This window comes from Amia ocellicauda, chromosome 8, assembly GCF_036373705.1.
Source record: "Amia ocellicauda isolate fAmiCal2 chromosome 8, fAmiCal2.hap1, whole genome shotgun sequence".
Taxonomy (NCBI): domain Eukaryota; kingdom Metazoa; phylum Chordata; class Actinopteri; order Amiiformes; family Amiidae; genus Amia; species Amia ocellicauda.
The window spans coordinates 4,621,010-4,638,585 of record NC_089857.1 but is presented as its reverse complement, the minus strand read 5'-3'; the positions used below and the strand labels follow the sequence as shown (position 1 = coordinate 4,638,585).

Sequence of the window (17,576 nt, the reverse complement as noted above, 5' to 3'; positions counted from 1 at the left end):
CCAGCTAGACCCCTTGTTATTTAATGTTTGGGAGGAATGGCTGCCTTCCAGGGGACTTAATGCTGGGAACTGGGCCAGAAGTAGTTGAGGACACTATAGAGGGATGGAGTATATCGACATCATCATCGACTAATTTATGCCACCAAAAGACCAGGAAACAGATTCAAGTAGCTAATTATCATAAGAAAAGGAGCTGCGACAAGACAGGTCAATGTCTACTGGTACTGCCAGGGAGAAAGAGGCAGTGAGCAAATGGTCGAGGTATGTTGGGAATTGTAACTTAGCCAAATCTTGAAAGTCCAGTCTGTGTTGCACACTGGCTCTGGTAGAGAGTGGGTGCTTGACAGGAATTTTCTTTCCCCTGTCCTCTACCTCCTAAGCCCCTGGCCAATCAACTCCCTCTGCAAGGCTGCCCCCTAAATTGAACCTGTCTTTGGTGGGTTACTGCCCAACTGCAGATATTCAGAAGGAAACAAGAAAGTCAATCAACAAAACGCTTTGATCCCAGTCCCGGGACCGGAATGTGTTGGCAGCCTGTAGTAATCTCATCAGCGAACATGGGTAGTTCGACCAATGAGATAAAGAGAGTTGCTAGGAGGGTTCTACCTTTTGACATAGGCTCTATAGAGTTGAATAGCCAATTATCACCAATCATATATTGTTTTTTATTTAAGAACGGTTATGTTGTACATCTTCCTTATTATGCTGTATTTTTAATTACGTTATCATATTTCATTATATTCGCATTCTCTTTATTTTGTTACATTGTAGTTTAATATCTCAATTTGACATGCATTTATTCACATTCTGCCTTGTTAAGTTCATTGTTTGCAGCTGACTCCACTAATTGATTTTCATTCCTTCCTCCCTTGTTCACAGCTGTGAGGTTATTGCGGCTGGGTAATAGAAAGCTGTGACACAAACCGAGGGGGCAAAGAGCTTGTGAGGAAGTGCAGTGTTCATGCAGATTCACTGGTCAAGAGTTAGAGACCACCCTGTATTAATGTGAGTAATTGTGGCAGCTGTGGACATTGGCTTATTCAAGTTCTAATCACTTTATGATATTGGGAAGCTTGGGATTTAGGGTTGGGAATTCCCATTTATAGTTAATGTTTGGGCTGAACTGACAGGGAATGTATACATAATTCCATATTTGTGAGCTGCTAATTGATTTTTATTTCGAGGATATTAATGTGAGTTCCAAATAGTGAAAATCGTGTATAGTTTATTTTAAATATTTTAAATTGACTTTAAGACTGAACTGCCTGTAGCCTTGAACCTGTGAAGTGAGATAACACCATAGAGTTTTTGAGTTATTCATCCTTTTAATAGGGATTGGCTATAACTAATCAATATATCTCTAATTACATACTTACTGAACCTGTGTTCTTTGTAAGTTTCAGGCATTGTTTCACACTACACTCATGGCGTTGACTGTATAATTGTGTTATTGAACACAAGCAAAGAAACACAGATTAAAAAATGTATATATATTATTATTTTAGACTTTGTGATTTTTCCCAAACTGTAACAAATATTGGCCTGTTTATGTATACTGAAAGGTAATAACTCTCTTCTCTTTTAAAATTATAACCTTGGGAGATCTTATCTTGGTGGATTTGTGTCTCATGACATTTACAGAAATTATTATAAGACTTAACAAGAACATTTGGGTTATCACTATAGCTCTATTGAAAAGAAGATTTAGAAAAAGATTTGCTTGTGCATGCTGAAGAACCCCCTTCAATTTCACCTCTCATCTCTGTAAAAACAACTTCTGTTCAATCCCCTAGTGGTTCAACATATAGATGCGTCTGTCCACACTGCTAATGGACCCTGGCAATATTTGCTAAGTAGACAGCACGTCAGTCTTTGAACCATATCTCCAAAACTGCTTTATTGGATTCATTGAGTACAGTAAAGTACCCTTGCAGCTGTGCTTTTCAACCCTCTGTGCTGCCTATTGCCACGCTGGGGCTTGCTGACCCCTGGATTAAAGTGAATAGTGCCCCCTACTGAGAAACAACATTAGTGCCTGGGGCAATTTATTTTTCTCTGTGGTCCCCTTTCTCGCAGTACTGATCCAGCCTGGCGCTGGTTAGCTTTCGATATGTGACCAGGTCATCTCCTAGGTAGAACTGCTGCAGGCAGTTTTTTAAAAAAAAAAAGAGTTTATGATTGTAGATCAAAGGCACCATTCAAGGAACAGGATGGCCTTGAAAAGACAGCACATTAAAGCATAACAGAACACATGGTAACTTTTATAACATTCTTGCTTGTATGGCTATGTTGTTTACGAGTATCACATACTATTTCATGTTCCAATATTTCTAAATCTATATTTTTTCAGGGATTTCTTAGCATTATTTAATCACAAGACTGTGCCATTTTACTTTATTTTTTTGTTTCAGAAAACTGTAGGTACAATAATAAATGAAAGCTAAAAAAAAAATCTGAAATATACAGGGGGTAGATTTAAGAAACACATATATATATATATATATATATATATATATAGTTTAGGGTTGTCTTAGAAGGTGCAAAGGTTTGTTCGGTTTCCAGAACTTCAGAGGTTCTCCACACATTCAAAGGTTCCTCACGTGACAATAACATTTTTTTTCTCTTGTTAATAGCAACTTATCTAAATTAAAACATTTGATTTAAATAATGCCCACAGAACCCCACTGAACCAAGGCATAGCATTGGCCACCAAAGGCACCTGCAGTCCTTGACCATCCATTGTTGGTGCAATGGAAATCCTGCCGACTATGCCCAGTTTGACGGCGGTGTCACGGGTGAAATGCCACCCTAAAAATGTTATTGAACAAAACACAACACCTAACTGGACAAAATAACTCAATATGCTTATCCAGTTAATTGTATTTTTCCCCTCCCGCCGCTACAAACTCCCATGACAGCAGTCCTTTTCCGAACTCCAAGTAGGTGCAGTCTGAGACGAGTCGGAGTCTTTCCAGCTGCCATAATGTGCTCCGTCTCCATCTCCCAGGTTATCTGGTCTGAGATCTGAGGCTCCTCCGGTGCAAGGACAGGAGAGAACAAAATCTCAAGGAGAACACAGCTGGGCTCAGAACGATATCAACACTTAACTATGCCCACAGTTGCGCAATTTCTCATTCACTCACTCCTTCAAGCCATGATTTTGTACATCCCTTTCCTCGCCATCTGCTTTGCCTCTCTCCCCACAGGTTTCTCTGCTGGAGCCAGGAATGCTGCCAGGGCCTTACACACAGGAGGGAGCCACACTATGGACCAGGAGGCAAGTGCCTTTTATTATTTTAGAATTTTACCAACATTGTCTTCCACTTTTCACAGATTGACAAAAAACAACTCATATTGGTTGAGCATGATTATATATCACCAAGAGAAAATCACCATCACTTACTGTCATTTTTAAATCTTCATGAAACCCTGTCCTTGGTCTCAATTTCTGGTCAGAACCCTTTTTTTTTGCCTTTGCTCAAGTCCTCTGAAGCACAAACACAATTACATCAAATTCTTCTTTGTTCTCTGAGCTGCTCCTTTATGAACCCCAGTTCTGGAAATGAGCACAGGTGTGGGTAACCAACGGGAGACGCCCAGTCCAGCAACAGGTGGAACACAATTAGTGGCAATCAACTAATTAACTAATAGTGAATAATAATAATAATAATAATAAAAGGAACATAGTATAAGTGAAAAAAATGAATTAGAATAGAAAACAAATACAAAATATTGGCAAACGTGATATATATATATATATATATATATATATATATATATATGATACATGATATAAATTCCAGAATTTGAAGCAGCATTTCCACTAAAGATTTTTTTTTTCTTCTTAATTTTCCTTCCTGTGTAGGAGGTTTGTTATGTGGATGGCAAGGTGGCTTACTTTTTTGAAGTTGACAGTTTGCAAAATGCAGCCTACTTCTTTGGCATCAAGAGGCATGCTCTCAGCTTCACAAACATTTCCAGTAGGTGGTGGTTGGAGATGATATATCATTATAAGGTGTGTTAGTGTGGTGGCAAATGTAAACTTGGCTTGTTGTCTGTTGAGCCGACTCCTGTCCCTGTTAGCTCAGCGATTTCAAAGTGGTCAGCCTGTCTTGCCACAATCACACGCTGGCGCCACAATCGCGTAGCCTAACTGTACTCTTTACTTTATAATGAATACATACCAAAATACACTTAACCGCTTGGGCCCCATGGCAACCGAGCCCTGAGACTGCACCATTCTGTGAACTGGACCGCAGGTTTCTTACCTGGAGCTTGGCAGACTTTTGTGGTGCTGTGACAACATGAAGCACAGAAAAAAAAAATACTATCACCCACTATCTGGGAGTCAGTTGTCCAATGCTTTCAGAAGAAACTCAATAGTTTGATGAATAACCCTCTGTGCTGTAAGGAAACAAACAAATAAGCAAATAAAAATGAAATCTAATTGTACAAGCCACTTTCTATACTCGAAAATGTAGCACTTGGGCCGCTATTAGGGAATATAGACAGATTTAGAACTACACTGGCTGATTGGACTGTTGTCTGATTTTATAGTTGTGTCTAAAGAGATGCAGGTATGTATTTTTTCACCTCTCTTATTTCAGTCAGTTGTTTACTTGCATGCATAATGGTGCTTGTCATATGCTCTGTTTGTCTCCATGTGTGAAAGGGACAAGTTGTAAAACAATAAAGAACCCAAAACCAGTGGAACATAAAATAACAGGATTATCTGAAATTGTTTGTGTGCAGCAAGGCTTAATTGGTGTGGTGTGGTAAGAAGGTCATCAGGAAAGATGTAAGTTTTGCTGCTTCATAAAATGTAAAAATGTTGTCCTACATACACAAAATACACATTGCTTACCAATACACATGCTTTTATGAATGTATTGTTAACAATATATTAAATATGAGATTAAATCTGCTCTCTTTTTATTAAAAAATAAATAAAATTAAGTGGTGTCTACAAATTATGTTTTTAAGTGAATTTAATTTCAGTACTGCGCCAATTCCAGAGCAATAAAAACAGTCAGTGGGGGGTAATTTGGAGATTTGAAGCAAATTGAGGAAATGATCTCTGACTGCTTTGTGAAGGGGCCCATATGGGTGCTTCCTTCTCTCTCCCCTCACCTGCTCCATGACTTGTACAGATTTATAATCATGTCTGAGATCATACAACTGAATATATATGCATAGGTTTCGTGCAAACTGTTAGCTAAAACATTCAGTATGGCCCTGCTAATAGGTGTGGAGAAGTACAATAAATAATGATTCATCAACAAAAAAGAACGCATTTGCTTAATGAAAGATCACTAAAATCTTAACATTCATTTGCTTATAAACCACATAAAAAACGTGTTGTGTTAGTCCCTTTCCAAACAACACACATTTTGTAAGGCAAGTGTCATTGTTATAATGCATGTTCTTCAGATTAGTTGCCAACTTGGAACAAACACAAAAACAAGTGCTGGCAATGGTCAACAGAAGATGATTTATACATTCCTGCTTTAAGTATATATGAATATGTTGAACGTTTAGCACGGTCACGGGACTTCCTTCAACAAGTTGCAAATATTGATAAAATAACACATGAATCTAAAGGAAACAATTTCTGTATTTGAAACTAAAACAGAGTAGTATCTCTCCGCCAGCCTGAATTTTGTAAAACAACTGTCAAAACTCCAGCAAGACGGAAATGTTGAAAAGTGTAGAACAACCAAATAAATGCAGAGACAACCAGATCGGCTCGTCCTGGATATTTATAGTTGGAACTGGCAACACATGAAGGAGGTTCTGAATTCTTAATTGAATGTTGCTATTGTAGGATCAGTAGTCACCACTGAGATACACATTTGAGTCTCTCTCTCTCCCTTTTTTCCCTTGGTTCTTCAATAAGAAAAAAAAACAGATTAGGAAGGCTATCTGTTTTTCTTTTTTCTTTTCCCCACCCAATAAATGTAAGAGATGTTAAAAATGTAATTGAATTAGAGAAACAACTTCCTTTGTGTACTGTAGATTTGCTGTAATTTGCAACATGTTTATCTTACGAAACAGCTGGCAATGAAACACTAAAAAATAACATAAGGGGTCCGTTTTTCAAAGCACTAAGCAAGCAAACCAAGGTGGGTCTCCACCCCACAAAAAATACAAATAATATATATATATATATATATATATGTCTTTTAAGATACCGTTCAAGAAATGAAGTGAACATATTTTTAAGTTTCAGTAATAGAAAAGTGGAGATATGCATGGTTTTGGTTTTGGTAATCCTGGCAGGTTTTCAAGAAGGAAGATATTTTCCAAAAACTATAAAGAACTGACTTTTATTCCTGGACTCACTAGGCAATTTGTTTACTGTTGCGAATCATTCAAATAGTGTTTAAGCTGGTTTGGACCACCTTAACTTTAGATTAAATCCAAACCAAAATCAAGCAGCTAAATGTGTGGATTTCAATGTGTCTCTCAATGTCACAAATGAAGGCTGACAGCAGGCAGTTTTGGTTTCTTATGGTTTTTTTCCACCTCTAAAGAGGCGCATTGAATATCAGTACAGACAACGCAAAACAACAAAATAATAAGTGTACAGAAATCCTTTAAAAACAAGAAATGAAGAAAGCACTTGTGTTTAGTATGCACGGTTCCATGAGTACTGCTATATAACTAGTTATTAAACATAAAATAAAATATCAGTTTTGGAAACGGAATCAGGCCTCTTAAAAATATGGACATTTTTTTTTTAACATCAATTAGTGATTTGTTTTGTTCTTGATAATTCAACCATTTTAAACTCCATGCTGAAATGTGGGGAATCAAGTATATTAAAATTATATATATAATCATAGTTAATGTGCTTGACAGAGGAGAAGGTTTGAGAAACCTTTGAAGAATTATAAACACCGAGCAAAATATGACTATGTAGGAATAATAGTTCAATAATGTGCAGCCACACAAAAGGTATGATGAAGTTTGCTTCTTCTAGTCACATGTCAATATCTCGCATGTGTGTTCAGTGTGTGGGAAGTAGACAATGTGTGAAGGAAGCAACCCAAAAAAATAGAAAAGTGCTTTAGCTGCATTTTTTCACAACATAAATAACGTGGGCACATTTGTGTGACAGCAGCTAGCCTCAGTTAACATTACTCATTTTGTTTATTCTTAATTATGTTTATACAACATTTTATATAAGCCAATATCTTAAATATATTAATAATATCCTAATCCTAACCAATCGGTCCCGGTTGTCAATTTTGGACTTTATTTAGTATTCAAACAGACCATTTACCTCTGTAAATGAAAATAGTTAATAAAGTTTATTTCCTTTTTTACATGTATTTATAATACAAAATAAAAATGTGAAGGAAGTTTGACAGACCCTAACTTCCCTTGTCTGTGTCCTAAATGGTGCCAGTAGGAAAGAAAGTGTGGAGTGTAGTTTTAAAATATAAAAGGCCTTTTATTTTGTGTGTCCAATAGGCTGTCTAATATAAAGCAACTTTAAAATACAACTGCAATACATATCAACTATAACATATTACTGGGAAGACATTTTCACATGCTATTTTGTTCGATTTTGTGTACTGTGCTTTACATCTCTGTCTATTATTTTTGTTTGTTGTTGGAAATGCTAAATATTGTGCACTGATGAAAAGACCTTAGTCATAATCTCATCTCATCCCTTGGCGTTTGATTATATAAATCCCTGTCTGTTTAGTAAAAGGATATTCTGGGGGTAACTTCTTGTGATTTTAATCTTCTGGGCTTACAAAATAAGGACATAAACAAACTGTACACACAGAATAAAAATAAAATGGATGCATAGCAGGTAGGCTTGTTAATTTTAAAAATAAAGAATGGATTATAATAAAAAAAAGTATGTTGAGCCTATTATAGTACTATACAATAAAACAGTATGCAAAATAGAAAGCACTAACAGCATCACATGAAATATAATGCATCGGAGGCAGCGGGCTGTAAACACTTTTTTTTTTTAGGTTTACCCCTTGTTAGTGAGGCTCGAATTGGGACACAAAGGCAATTCTTCCTCAAGCCTTGTAAAAATGCATTGCACTATGGAAAACAAAGAATAATCTGTGCTTTGCTAACACTATCAACTGAAGCATCGCTGTAGTCTTGCTTGCTGTATGCCATGGGATTTGTCAATTATTTTCCCAAATGCACAGAGTCCTCAGGGTAGAGCGACTTTCTTGTTTGCTGAGATACCTAGGATTTGGTTTACTCAGTCGAGTCAAAAGCACAGTACACATTTATGTTCACGCTCTAATTCAGATCAAGCAGACTCTTCGACATTTTATGTGGGGCTTTACAAAAACTTCTCAAAGGTGTTATAAAGCTTTGGATGAAAGAATGTGTGCTTTCTCTTTTGCTCTTTTTTAACCATTATAACAATAACGTGGTGGGTGATATTCCCAAATGAGTTCTAAAAACCTTAGAAAAGAGTGAATATTTCAAGGTATACATTACTTTAGAATGTTTTAATAATATATAATAATATGTATATGTGTATTTGTATATATATTATTATATATAATACATTTGTATTTTTTTTAATTAACAGATATTTGATGTCTGTTACATTTTCTTTTATGTATTTATTTACGTCATTCAGTCATTCTGCATATGAATGCCAGTTTTTAAATGTCATATTTCTCTCCAAATCTGAACACTATACCTTGAAACTAGATCAAATTCTTAAGTGTTGCACTGAGAGGGCTGATAACAAACGCATCCTTCAGAAGTGGGCTTGAAATTGTCCAGTTGATCAGTCTTTTAAAATAGCTTAGCCAGTCTGCCTAGAGAAACAGTGCTTTGCTAGTAATAAATGCTATAGTTTCTCTCACTAAAGGTGCATTTCCATACTTGTGTGATACAAAATATATTTCCCTTATGATAAATAAGCTAGGAAGTTTATTGGGCTACATGGCTTTGCCTTTTCATATTCTTATTTTCTCTAGCTTTCATAGTTATAGGTCAAGCTGTGCTTCATTTGTAGTTATGGTACCCTCATATTTTCTTATCAGAGCCCAATCATAACCAGTTAAATTAAACAGATATAAATAAAATATTGAACAAATTTCACCTTTGTAGCCTGGGGTGATACAGGACTTTGTTCCAGATCCCTTTTTGCCACAATGCCTCATTGATCTTACTAATAAAGATGACACTTGACAGCTAACACGGCTTATAGAAATACTCTTGATTTGCTTAAGCGACGGCCCAATGAACATTTTCATTAAAAACCGTCTGTCTGCTGAATTAAATCATCTTGCAGGGCTCTCATCTGGGCCTCGTGTAGCAAAGGGCTTGTTTTTCTGGAGTATTGCCCTTTCACCATCTAACCACTTGGTGTGCTATCATAAGGGAGTGGTCTGGACTAAATTGACAGCTGTCACATATTACTTGTTTACAGGCCGGAGCTGCCAAGCAGTATCAGATTTTCCATTGGCAGTGAGAGGGGAGGCCCCTGGCACCACACCAGGCAAAGAGCAGCCGGGCCCCCGGAAGGGTGTGCGATTGTTTACAATCAGCACTGCGGGCAAAGAGTAAACAAAAAGACAGAGGGGTGCCAACAGCTCCCCTCAAAGTTGCCATTTTTAATCCCCCTTGCCTCCCCCCCAACCCCAACAGGCAGCCACATCGTAGACCCACAGTGCCCCTCCAAGAAACCACATAAGGGTGTGGTTCCGTCTGTAACTTGGTAAGAACAGGGAAGCTATTTATTTCTGGTGCATCTCTACTGAGTGAGTCATGTGTTGACTGGAAAATTGGCCCAGGTTTGAACAGCTGAGCTTGCGCCAATTTGATGGCATATCACTCTGCACCCCACCCCCACCATCCACCCCCCACATACACACACAAACCCCTACCCCCTTTTTTATCCCCTTCTTTCATTTTTTTTTAATCAAATTCGCAGACATGCTTTAATAATCGTCATTGTTAGATCTTAACCTTGAGTGAGTGTGAAAAAGGACAGTTAAGGTCGCTGTGCCACTGTGTGTGCGTCTGTGCGCAAGAGAGAGAGTGCTGTAATGAGGGGCTGGTATTGCAGCAGGTGGAGAAGGCTTTTGGGAACTGGAAGGATTGAGAAATCAGAGGCTCCAGCAGATGTTAAGAACTGAATGATGTATTACAGCTCCTTAGTGGGATTCAAACAGTACAGATGAGTGAGAAGGAAAAAAAAAAGAAAGAAAGTGGAGCACAGAGAGGACTTCACTTTGTGTATAAAACAATCCATAAAAAGCATGTTTTATGTTGTTGTTTTTTTAATCTTTCTTATTATCTTCTATAACACAATTATGATTGAGATACGTCTGCATGTTAAAAGGTTAGAAAGACACCAGATTGATAAGAATGAAAATAATAATAAAGTGATGTTTTTCCGCTAAGCCTTTCACAGCGGGACTTAACATAACTATTCTGTTGATTATAGCCAGTCTAATTGAATCCTTATACATGATTGATGACTTTCGCAGTCATTCTACTTTTTAAAGTTAATGAATTAGAGAACACTTAATCAATATCCTGATTATATAAATATATTCAGTGTTTGATAGTAACAGAATACAAGTATTCCCTTTACTTATTCAGATTACATTTTAATAGCTAACAATAAATAAAAAATTCCATGCATGAGCAACAACACAGATTTTCCGCTTTGATAACTAGCAAATTGAAAGTATTAATGCACATGTTACATTCCATATTAGGATACTTACAGATGCCATATGTAGTCAATAAAGTAGAAGAGGGCCTATAAATGTACTTCAGACATCAAATCCTCTACTATAAAGTAGGATCAACTTTAACAAGGCCATTATTTTTCAGATTGATAGTAAATGCAAAGTGGCTGCCTTAATTTTTTTACTTTAACTGAAGTTGGCAGCTTGATTCATCCTATAGCATTTTAGTATAGCTAATGTTCTTAATCTGCTATTCTGCTCTGACATTGTGCTTATTATCTATCAGTTGTGTTTCGCAGTGTCACAGCAGTTCAAGTAAAGCATGACTGTAACCCTGCTAAATTATTCACTTTGGGAATAAATTCATGAAATGGATATATATATATATATATATATATATATATATATATATATATATATATATATATATCCACATACATCAAGTTACATAATTCATATATTGACTTCATATATTGTTTTTTTTCAAAAAATAAAACATACCCTCATAATAAAACACAGGCCTTGCTTATCATTGCTCAACCAAAGGTCCCCATCCTCACTGCAAAGACCTGTGGTTTGTGCTTTGTGCTTTGCTTCATCTCGTTCGCATTCCAAGTGCCCACACTGGTGGGGAATGTGCCAATTAGTGGTGATTGTAGCAGTGGGGGATTATGGATCTTTGCCGAAACCTCAGACATCCATTTCACTTGAACCCATGGGGCAATTATTTCTCCAAGCCACATCAACGGAAGCTAGAAACGAGCAAGTCTTTAATGTAAAAAGGCGAGTTCTCTTATCAGAGTGCCACCTCACAACACCGCCCATCCCCTCGGGAGGGGATAAATGAAATCCACAAGAGCAGAACAATGATTCTATATTACTATGTGTGCACGCTGGCTTTTCTTGTGCCACCCAAAATGGGTGGAAAACTGAAAGCATGAATGTAAATGAGAGACTTGTGGGATTGTGTGGCGCTGGCATCCTGATTATGTCTTAACCTCTTGACATCCATCATGGAGATCGGAGTCCTTGACAGCTTGTAGACAGTGTTTAATGTGCTCAGGATTGTGTTGTTTAGCAATATCTGGTTTGCATCCCAGCCTGGCACAAGAATAAAGAGTTATGTGGCTGTCACTTGTGCCCCATGTAATTTTCCTTGGTACAGCCTTAGTGGTTGTAGAAGGAAGGCTGCGATTCAATGAGTCCTGTCTGCCTTTGTAAACTTTTTTCAGCAGAGCAATGTCGTTGTGACTCTGGATCGCAATTCTTCATTCGATCAATCAATGCTCCAGGAGACTAGTCCAGTCTTTATTAATCGCCATTAATGTTCTTTGTTTTATTTTATTTTATCCTATCTTGTTTGCCATTTTGTTGTAATACACTGAGCAGTTTGTCTGTCAACTGTCTCTATTAAAGTAGTGAGTGAACCATTCTGGACAACAGATGACAGAGGACAACAGTTTATTTTTTGACACAGCATTACATACAGATGGCCACTTAACCTTTCGAAGGTTATTATTCATAACCTGACAGACATTAAATAAAGAAACCTAAAAAGAAACCCACTCACTCAAACCTTTCTTTTTTTGTGCTTATTCTGAAGATTTTATCTGTTAATTGAATGAACTGAAGTGTGTCAGGAAAGACATATGCATATTATAAAAGGCTTTACACTGATCTTTGCCATTTTGTGGCAGTAGCTTAACAATGGTAATGTGATGTGATATACAATTAAGTACTGAATTACGTTTTTGAAAATGCTTTGCCTTAATTCCATATAATCAGCTTGAAATTCTATAAGTCAGACATATAAAATTAATTTGGCCGTCAGTGAATTCTAAGGAAGTGTTAAAGTATGTGATATATATGCCAGTTAAACTTTCAGTTTGAAATACACTATACCTAAGCAATGTGTGGGTCTCTGAACTTAAGCAAGTACTCACAATTATTTAAACAAGAAAAAAAGAAAAAGGGGTTGGAGAGAAATTGGTTAAGCCATCAGTCATAGATTTGACTCATTATCAGATTGGTGCCCCCTATATCAACCTGCAGATTCTGATTTTTTTTTTCCTCAACAGGCTGATGGTCTCTCCTGCTTAAATGTGTTTTAAAACCAATATGACACTCTGTCCGCGGGCTACGTGTTGAAGCTGTGAGGTCATTGTAAAGATGGCACCACAGACGCCCGAAACCAGTATGGCTCCCAGCATTAATGTGATTTAAAAGCCCTATGAACTGATGCGTTCATTAGGAGAGCCGAGCCGACGCTGTCAACATCAACGGTTTCAGGCTGCCCAGAGTGGACGTGGCGCTGTCTGAGACCAGCAAACTCTCATCACCAGCAGTTAGGGCTTATTTGTGAAAATTGCACCAAGGGAGAGGCGGTGGGGCTGTACACAATTACGCACACTTGACACATCTGGACTGAAGGCTGGTATTCCAGGTGGCAGGGGAATAAGCGATTGCAACTGTACCAGCGCTAAAACTGAGCTTGAAGCAACCATGACGCACAAGATAAACCACCTCACTGCTTTCCACACATTGTTTTCTCATAGACACAGATAATTTTACAGGCAGTTAAAGGATATGAAAGGAAAAGACTGAGAGGAGATCCTCCAGACACTTTGGCTGGATTCCTGTTAGAATCGTACTAGCTATTTATTCACAGCTGCTGGTAAACAATCTTCTGAAACTTTTACTAAAGCACATATAGTGGGGGAATTTATATAAACAACCTTAATACTAAATTACCAAGTTAATTTCCAGTTGTTTATCTATGTATTTAAAACACCTGACAATCTAAATGTCCTGTATTCACGAGTTTAAAGAAGATACCAGAAATGCTGCATTCATATGTGTGGAGGGGTAATTTAGCTGCCCTGCCCTTAATTTTTTTTAAAGGCTGGAATTATGTCACCCAGGGGGGTCTAATTGGCTGATTGAGCAGCAAGAAGCTTTCTTTATTCCCTTTGCATGCCATTAGACACCATAAGTGATGCCTGCAGCCTATTAAAGACAGAGTGAAGGCCTGCAGTTCACATTTTGTTCAGGTCAATTCCATTTAGTTTGATGGTGTTTTGTAGAGTTTTGCAAGGCGTAGTTCTTTATTCTGTGGTTAAGGGTGGGCTTCTGTCAATTGACAGGCCTGGTGCTTGATTTGTTTTCTGGTTTTTGGGTCTTAAAGGCAGAGTGTCCCTATTTTCTTTCAAATAAAGTTATTTTCCTGCAACCATAATACGCCTCTGGACCCTTCCTAACTCCAAATATCAGCAAAGCCTGCCACAATATCTAAGAATTCACAGTTATATATATATATATATATATATATATATATATATATATATATATATATATATATATATATATATATTGAGAATTACAACAAATCTGACAGATAGGCAGAGACTGGCATGTGAGTTGAAGTTCTTTAAAAGCTGGCCTAAACAAAGTGTTCAGTGGTGGGTTGCATTAGATACAAGGACAAATAATCTGCTTTGCATATTTGCCCTAGAGTATAATAATTGTGATGGTGGTTTTATCAGAATCCAAATTATATCTGGATTTATGTGCATTTACTTCCTTTTTGATAAATTATGTTAGCCATTTACTTAAATAATTAATTATTATATAATTATATTCTCAATTATAGCATTACATCAGTTATCTGTAGCGCCCAAATAAATACAAATTATGATAATAGTAATAATAATATGTTTAGTCCTTATTGATTTAATCCATTTTGTGTTCTGTCAAAGCTCTGCATTGTAATCTTAATGTAGCTCATTTTGGTGTGCTGATTACGTTGATGTACTGTTAACAATGAGTAATACATTAGGTGTTAAAATGTTGGACAAATGGATAATATCCTAGAGTACTTTAAATAAAGCTTAATAGTCAGTTCAGCTGACCTACTTTCTTATTATTCACGTATTACACGTTTTGTTCATTTCAAGGTTCAATTTATAAGGCCTTTTTTGTGATCTTTTTTTTCAGGTTCATTGTTAACATGAAAATGTATAAGGCCTTTTTGTTACACATTCATAATGCTTTGTTATGTTACAATAACCAAGCTTTAGCACAAAGAGAAGGGCATCAGTTTCATTTTTGCCGTTTGCTTTCAACAACTTGAAGAAAGATTTTCCTTTTTACACTTAAAAAATTTGAAAGATGGGTGTGTTGCATTCCTTTATATTTTTCTTATTGAATATGAGGTGGGAAAGGTGGGAGAGATGAGATGTATTATATCAGATAAACCCGGAAGGCAATTAGACTCATTAATATCCATGCCACACAGCACAGACCTATTTGAAATCTATCCTCTATTAAAAGAGACATCAGTCACCTCCAGGACCAATTTCAGTTAGATTTCTGCAAATGCTCTTGAAGCAATAGACACTGTTTAAGAATGGCATTTGTATAAACTGCGAAATACAAATGCCATGTGATTATGGACATGTAATACATAATATTGCTTTAAGACATCCAGTGATTTATGGAGATTCTGTATGGTAGCTTGGCACTAATGTACACTGCAAAGCCTAACAAATGAAGCTGAGCAAAATCCACAAATCACATGGTACATGGAAAATTGTACTTACATATATAAGGAACGTAGTTTATCTAACGCTTCAAAAAGCTGTGTGAGAGCTGCCTGATAAATAACATATTCAGTTTCTCATAAAACCAATTTTTACACAAGAAAATACACTGTGCTGATAGTAACAATTTAATTGGCCTCAAAAGCAAAATTGGCAGTCTGTGTGTATAGGCATTATATGGTTTTAATCAGTCTGTGGGTTTAGGCGAGTGATATCTTAGCTAACAAATCAGTTAGAGCAAAATTCAGAGCAGTAAAGCATCTCACGTGATATAACTTATTCTCCACAAAGCATTTGACCACATGAAACATTCATTCTTAACCTCAAAACACTTGGCATCCAATGTAAAAGAGTCTTGTGGATTGGTAAAGCAAAGAGTTTGTTTTAGGGGAGAAACCTTGAGAAATACAAAGTAATTTTGAGGTGTGCATCAGGGTTCAGTATTAGGACTTGTGCTAGATTTCACTTTCATTAAGGTCTCAGTCTTTACTCTTATCCTAAACTCCAGTTCAAATTTGCAGACAACTCAAAACTAAAGTGGTAGGTGAGCAAAGACTAGTAACAAGATCAAGTCTATTAATAAATGTCCAGTGTTTCTTGACGTTGGCAGGTGTAGGAGTGAACAGAACTGAAACATTGCCAGTATTTAACAAGAATCTACATTACAAATATACACAGACACAAATGGTACTAGTGGTAATTTATTAGATTGACCTAGGTGTTCATGTTACCTCATAGATGTGAACACCCAATCCAACAAATCAAGGTCAACTTGTTTTGTTTCTCTCTCCTATGGCAAAGCATGTAAATACATGGGTCCTGACTGAAATATCCTCATTCCCATAATATTGGGAACCAATGAAAAGGCTACTATAGTCTAATACATGATGTAACATAAAAAGATTCTGAACTCAAATAGAGAGAGGTCATATTAAAACTGTGCTATGATCTCATGTCACTTCATTTAGAATACTACCCAGTTTTGAGTGGAGTTTTTTTCACCCCAAGTTCTGGCTTGTCCATGCACTGTGATGAGCCTTCAGTCTTCCAGTCTGCTAGGACTTGGCAACAGCCCATCCATTATTATTTATGTACTATTTATACTGAATCACAAGAGCCAGCATCTTTCATACGACAGCATGCCTGTCCCGTTCCATCTTAGACTAACATAAGCATTCCAATAACAAGCATACAACACAATAAATAAATCACAGGGACAATGCAATCTAGCAATGCAAATCAAATCTAAAAATGCAAACCCATCACTGCCATGTATAATCTACACTCCACCCACCCTGTACACTCACACTCCTTTCTTACTCAGGGAGAAATTATTCCCCTTAGAAAAAAGTTATTCACCCTTGACTCATCCTCTAAATAGACAACTGAAGCAAACTGTGTAGTGATTAAGCATAAAAGCAAAAAGCAAAAGCAGAAACAACAGGATCTGAAAGAAGAACAGAAGAAGTCTGGAAAATATTCCAGACATGAGACATTTTGTCTCAGATGACACCTCTACTATCACACCACACAGGGAGTAAAAAGCATTTCCATAGCATAGAACCTATTGAAATTAGTGTCATTTTGTAGACTGGTACCAATCATAGTCCATTTGCCATCATTGAACTAGATTAGTGATTGGGGTGTGCGGCCATGCAATAATTGTACACATTTAAAAGAGGAACCAGTTAAAAAAATAAAAACATTTTATAATATATATTTTTTTCGTTTCACAATGTTTTTACATAAAAGGATATGATATAAAACTTAGCCTCTCTGTATGCTAGCCCATAGTGTATATACGAACATATTGTATAAGAATGTTTACTGAAAGGAAACCTTACATAAGTCGGGGAATGTCTGTATTAATATAATATTTAAAACAATGCGATAGGTGTCGTGTTTATGCATCTACAAATATACTGTGGCTCTCAAAAGTACTCACCCCCTTGAACGTTTTCACAATTCATATTTCAAATATATAATCTGCATATTGTCTGCAAATATAAAACAGAAAATAATATTTTTCACTTTGACATTATGGACATTTTCTGTGTTGATCAGTGGCAAAAACTGTAACACAACAAAATGTGGAAAAGTCCAAGGGGGGTGAATAATTTTGAGAGCCACTGTATATGCACATTGCAATTATGAAATAGATTTTAAATATTATTTGAAAGTTAGTTTTGCAAAAAACAAAGTACATTTCTATGGATAATAAATGCATCATATCAACAAGGGAGGTATATTTTATTTTGCAGTCTTGAACTTGTATCAT

The 17,576-nt window shown here is 36.6% G+C and overlaps 1 long non-coding RNA gene across 2 annotated transcripts; it reads right to left on the bottom strand.

Annotated features, from left to right (window-relative positions):
- Nucleotides 1–1,880: 1,880 nt before the first annotated feature.
- LOC136755225 (uncharacterized) lies at nt 1,881–3,512 on the bottom strand. Of its 2 annotated transcripts, XR_010817635.1 has the most exons (3): nt 3,404–3,512; nt 3,144–3,263; nt 1,881–3,033 (listed from the first exon to the last, which is right to left on the bottom strand). It is a non-coding gene; the product is annotated as an uncharacterized LOC136755225 (long non-coding RNA). The 2 variants fall into 2 exon arrangements; XR_010817634.1 differs by having other exon boundaries at nt 1,881–3,263.
- Between the last annotated feature and the right edge of the window lie 14,064 nt (nt 3,513–17,576).